The sequence below is a fragment of the Odontesthes bonariensis genome, chromosome 10, assembly GCF_027942865.1.
Source record: "Odontesthes bonariensis isolate fOdoBon6 chromosome 10, fOdoBon6.hap1, whole genome shotgun sequence".
In the NCBI taxonomy this organism is placed as follows: domain Eukaryota; kingdom Metazoa; phylum Chordata; class Actinopteri; order Atheriniformes; family Atherinopsidae; genus Odontesthes; species Odontesthes bonariensis.
The window spans coordinates 10097471-10103470 of NC_134515.1; positions in this window are offsets into that span (position 1 = coordinate 10097471).

Consider the following 6000-nt stretch of genomic DNA (forward strand, 5'->3'; position numbering starts at 1 on the left):
CATGAATGGGGATTGCTTAACATTTCGGGAAATGAGCTTTGTCACATTCCTTCTGATAGATAGATGCATGAGAAAATGAAAGCAAGGATGCAGGTTTTCCATGCAGAGCATTGCACTCCAACAAGATAAGCGGTGTTACTCACTTTATCTGTCAGTGGTGTTAATGTTGTGGCTGATTAGTAAATAAGTTTCACTGGACACAAACTGGCCTCAGTGCTTTTGAGTTCCTTTCCCGGGTTTTGACCCAGAAATAATCAACAAGTCCTCAAACTGATACGATCATTTAGGTTGTTTTACCCATGAATCCCATCCTGTAGCCCCCGAAAAGCTGCTGTTCCGCACAGCACTTTTAATCAATGTGCGTGTTCCAGACACATGATAACTGTTTGGATGATAACATCACTTAAGGTTAGAAAACAAACACGGTTATGGCTAAAATGCATTTGTTTTACAGCATGAACGCTACCTTCATGGCACCACAGTTCTCATGCAGTTCTTTTCTGCCAGTCACATGCTCTTGTGTTACAGTTCTGGGTTGTTTCTGCCTGCATAAGGCTGTATTTGGGAGGGTGGCATCAGCTGTAAAACTGTCTAATTCACCTCTCATCATGCAAATTGCCTTGGTCTGTGAACTCAGGTCATCTGGATAAAGCCTAGTATTAGAAAGTAGGCATATGATCAAATTTTGTAGCAAAGTTGGACATAATTCAGTCATAAATTGTTTGCTTGTACACCAGAACAAGGAACACGGTCCAATTAAATGGCCAAGTCAAGCAATAATCCTCGCTCAACTTTACTGTACACGTGAACAAATAAAATGTTGTTATTTTCGCGATGCTGCATTTTTAATCTACAACTTCACAGTATTTAAAGAAATATCTAAACAAACTTGAACTTGATGCCAGCAACACACTCAAAATAAGTTGGAAGGGAGGCTAAGAAAGACAGAAAAGTTGATAAAAGTACACACACACACACATATATATATATATATATATATATATATATATATATATATATATATATATATATTTATTTATTAGGGCTGGGCGAGCTAACCCGTTATTATCGCGTTAACTCGTTGATTATTTAACGCCGATAACTATTTTATCGCGCATTAGCGCAGGTTTTATTATTTATTTTATTATTGTAAAACTCTGTTTCTCACAGACTTTTATTTTGTAAAACCGGAACCGGAAACCGGAAAAGAAAGTAATCGGCGGATCCACCAAACATGGAGAAGGGTATGGAACTTTTACTCGGCCATTTTCATTTTAAAGTTCTTCCAGACGGCGGAGTCGACAGAACCAAAGTCATCTGTAAACACTGCCAAGTTGAATTGTCTTCTCAGCGTAGTAGTTCCAGTCTAAAATATCACTTAAAGGCAAAACACACAACTGATAGCAGCAAGTCATTCAAGGAAACAGACAGTGGAGCGAGGCTTCTACATAAAAACTACAGAAAGATGCTGATGTTAAAAGTGTGTTTGCACAACAAATGTTATGGCACTTTCATTCATATGGCAGCACATTTAAAATAAAACTAAATGCTAAAGGCTATACACTACTTTTGAATTTATTTTTGGATTTTGCATACAAATGCGATTAATTGTGATTAATCAGGGAAATCATGTGATTAATTAGATTAAACATTTTAATCGTTGATCAGCCCTAATTTATATATATATATATATATATATGTATATATATATATATATATATATATATATATATATATATATATATATATATATGTATATTCAGCATTCTGGAAGATTCCACAATTAGTAGATGAATTGGTACCAGCAGAGGGTGTCAGGAGTGGGTGTCCACCAAAGGCCTTTGTCCATCTGAGTCTTTTCAAAGAGAGGATGGATTGTAGCTCACCACTTTGTGTCAAACTCTGCTAATTTCTCAATATAAAATGACAAAATCATTGGTCGTTTCTAAGTGATTCAGATAGTTTGGGCTAATCTCAGTCCATAAAGGCCTCTGATCTGATCAGTGTATTGTTTATCTCTGGTTGGAATAAATAATATTTTTATGGTCATTTTCAAACCACGTGGAGGTACGGCAAAGAGGTGAGTTTCCAAGAGACAAAAAGAACAACTTAACTGGTCTGTGATGGATCGTTAGAGGAGTTCTGGGTTGTTTTTACAGCTCTTTCCTCAACAGTAAGTTCAATGAGAAAAACTCTCCTGGATTAGAAACACAGGGAAATGAAAAAGGTTTACTGGCCTTTTAGCTGTGAATCAAACTGGGAATTGTTCTTCTTCTGTGTTTATTTTTCCTGCAGATTAGTTGCCATGCTGACCTTTTACATGCCAAAAGAGTTTCACTCCAGTAAATGTTTTGCAGCATGCTTATGTTTGGATCTCTAATCAGATGGATTTTAATCAGATAGAAGAAATATTCTGCAGGACGTGGTCTCATAGACTCAGAGTATGTGTCCACATCCGTCTCCCACTGAAAAAGCATGGAGCATCATGGAGAGGAGACTCAGACAGCAACACCCACAGGCTGTTGAGCAGCTGAAATCTTGGATTCAGAACAAGATGAAACTGCTTCTTCTATCACATTGATTACAGCAGCCAAATAAGTTTTGTCATGCAATGGTTTACATTTTCTTTAAATGCTAAAGAAGTTACTCATTCCAGACTAGACACAGGTCACGAGCAGCTCGAAAGCTACAAATCTGAGGCGTTTGAAATTTTAAGATGCTTCTGCTGTTTTGTAATTTGAAAAAAGTCTCTCGACCCCTTCTGCTTTAGGTCAGTTATATTTATTCAGCCCAATATCTCACATCACAATTGGCTTTACAATCAGCTCTGACTCCATGTGTAGACAAGAAGGAATGAAGACACAAAACGAATTATAAAAAGCCAGCGAATTGTAACAATTAGTGCTGTTAAAACCATTCATTGCACTTACACATTCAACCATTTGACTGCAACCTTCTTAGAGAGGATGGCTTGGCCAGTCAAAGTACATTTGGGTTGAGTTTATTTACAATTAAACTTTAATGGGTTTGGATTAAACAATTCACAAAGTTTCACAAAATTATATCTAAAATATAGATATTTGAATATATATAGATATATATTTGAAAATCTAACAGCTTGTCAGGTTTAACTCAGCTCTTCTCTGGTTTTAGGATTAGATTGCTTACTCATAATGGCAAGATTTTGGTTTAAAAAAAATAACTATCCTTTTTTTTAATTCTTAATTCTTAAATTAGCAGATATTAGGATTGACTATTTAACATATTGGAATTATTCTTTTACTTTTAGAGAGAGACTTCTACGGTGTGTCTTTCCACACAAGCTACATACAAAAATCTAAGGAACAGAGCCATGAAAAGCAAAATCTGTTCATAATTTTCATCATTTGACCTTTATCTCAATTATTTTGTTGATTTTTGCTCATTTCGTATTATTCCACAGCCATAAACTCTGCGTGCACTACATGCCGTCACACCAATCTTTCACCCGGGAGAGAAAAAGCTGGCGTGACGGTTTAGCACATGGCGTAATGCTCGTCTCTCAGTACTATGAGCCAGATAGCGGCCTTATGAATGAGGTGATTGGTGAGGGCCTGCTCCACCGCAGCTTCATTTTGCTCCCCCCGGTCAGTCTGTGGTTATGTCAATAAAAATGAGAATTCACAAATGCGTCGCGTTCCCACTGCAGGCTGCGTATCTGTTGTTTATGTCAGATTTTGGTCCTGTTTCTGCAGGTTGACAGATAGCTCTATCCACCGGGGAGGAATTGTGTGTGAATAGAAATGCCTTTTAACTTTGATCACCCTCTAATGCGACGCCACTGTCCTTTATGGCTGCATTCTTTGGAGTGGAATGGAATTTATGCCTCTATCTTCATTTTACATACACAAGGCTGCGAGATAAGTGAGGAATTTCCCAAAGGTATTTATTGTCAATGAGAGAGCAGACTACAGTGGTGTGTTTGCGTGTGCGCTGTCTGTCTTGTTTTAGAGCTTTTTCTCTAATTTCTTGTCAGTGGTGCAAATTGATGCTATGATCACTCCAGATAAGATTTTTCCCATACTTCATTCATCACGTAGAAAGCGTTATCGACTCAAACCAACCCCAAAAACCGTAACGAGCAGTTAGGAAAGACGTGTTCTGGTGATGGTGAAGAGGGAGGCCAACAAAGGAGCAGGCGCTTAGACGGGAGTAAAGCCCAGATAGCAGCTATCGCCACAGCTGATTCCAGCTCAGCAGGAGGCAGAGCGGAGCTTCTCATCTGAGCTTGATGGCAGATGACTGTGTTCCTGTTTGAAGGGAGTAAGTTCAAATCCTGTTTGTCCTCTGTGGATATAAGTGATGTGTAGAAGCTGCCTCTGTGGTCTGTGGAGACGGCAGATCGTGGTGTGTGTTTACAACCAGTCTGCTGTGCACTGGAAAAAATCAAAGTCTTACCAAGTATATTTGTCTCATTTCTAGTCAATATATCTCATTACACTTAATATCAGACACAACTGCCTAACAAGTACCATTTCAGCCAGATATAGGGACTTGCTTGAAGACAATACATCTGGAATATCTTGTTAAATGAAAAAGTCTTGAAAACAAATTGTTTTGAGTCACATATCATATGAAACAAGCTTTTTTTTTTTTACATTTGAAGAGGTTTTTAAGCTAATTTCTAGATCACTTTTAACTCAAAAGTCCCAAATATCACATCTTATTTCAAGAAATCTTGACAAGCCGATTTTCACTAGTTCCATTGGCAGATTTTTTTTGCTTATTTCAAGTAAAAGCATCTTGTATTTGTTTTTTTTTTTACTTATATTTGGAGGGGCATTTTTTTCCAGTGTGTGGATGTGTGTTTGTGGAGACAACATGTGCAGTCTTGGAAGTAGGGACCATAGTTTTTGTTGTGGGAAGTAATGCCGCTTCAGGACCAATTGTTTATTAAGTGCTATGCAAAAGGCTTGCGTCCCTGCTCATTTCTTTTCATTTTGCCTCCAAGCAGCCAGATTTCATATTAAGCTTTTAAAGTGATATTGAGCAATATTTTCTACCAGACTCTCTGAAGGCCTTTCAAAGTTTTTCTTTGTACATTGGCTGCTTTTTCACTCATTTTCAGTCCAGTTCTTGTACCTGAACATTTACTTTTTTTTGGCTTAACACTAACTTATGAATCATTCAAGCATAAAGAGGCTCCTAACTCAAGGGATGAACCAGTGTTGTGTCGACACATAAGAGACAACTTAACACATTTTTTTTTATGAATTGTATCTTTAGACACTGTAGACACATAATTTATTAGTTTCCTTTGTTGCATCTATGAAAAACAGCAAAGATAACACAGTCTGACAGACAGAAAATACACTGGAAAAAAATCAAAGTCTTAAGTATATTTGTCTCATTTCTAGTCAAAATATCTCATTACACTTAATATAAGACACAACTGCCTAACAAGTACTATTTCAGGTAGATATAGGGACTTGTTTGAAGACAATACATCTTGAATATCTTGTTAAATGAAAAAGTCTTGAAAACAAATTGTTTTGAGTCAGATTTCATATGAAACAAGCTTTTTTTGACATTTGAAGAGGTTTTTAAGCTAATTTCAAGATCACTTTTATCTCAAAAGTCCAAAATATCACATCTTATTTCAAGAAATCTTGACAAGCCGATTTTCACTAGTTCCATTGGCAGATTTATTTTGCTTATTTCAAGCAAAAATGTCTTGTATTTGTTGTTTTTCTTACTTATTTTTGGAGGGGCATTTTTTCCAGTGTAGGATTTCTGCAGCAACAAGGTGATTCCCAAAGAGCTGTTAGCTGAAAACTTGGCATATCTCAGCATGGTGTGCAGTGTGTCCCTAAAACATTTGAGGAAACTGGACAAGTGGAGGACAGAAGAAGAAGTGTCAGGCCTAAAGAACTATCTACAGCAGATGAACAGGATCTGAAAGTGATGTCCTTAAGAAAGAGGAAAGAATCCAGCAAAGACCTGACACAGGAGCTGAGAGAT